Genomic DNA, 279 nt, shown 5'->3' on the forward strand with positions numbered 1-279 from the left:
GAGTTTGCATGTTCTCCCTGTGTCCGCGTGGGTTTCCTCCGGGTGCTCCGGTTTCCCCCACAGTCCAAAGACATGCAGGTTAGGTTAACTGGTGACTCTAAATTGACCGTAGGTGTGAGTGTGAATGGTTGTCTGTGTCTATGTGTTAGCCCTGTGATGACCTGGCGACTTGTCCCCGCCTTTCGCCCGTAGTCAGCTGGGATAGGCTCCAGCTTGCCTGCGACCCTGTAGAAGGATAAAGCGGTTAGAGATAATGAGATGAGATGAGAACCTCAGACC

Source organism: Neoarius graeffei, chromosome 2, assembly GCF_027579695.1.
Source record: "Neoarius graeffei isolate fNeoGra1 chromosome 2, fNeoGra1.pri, whole genome shotgun sequence".
Classification (NCBI taxonomy): domain Eukaryota; kingdom Metazoa; phylum Chordata; class Actinopteri; order Siluriformes; family Ariidae; genus Neoarius; species Neoarius graeffei.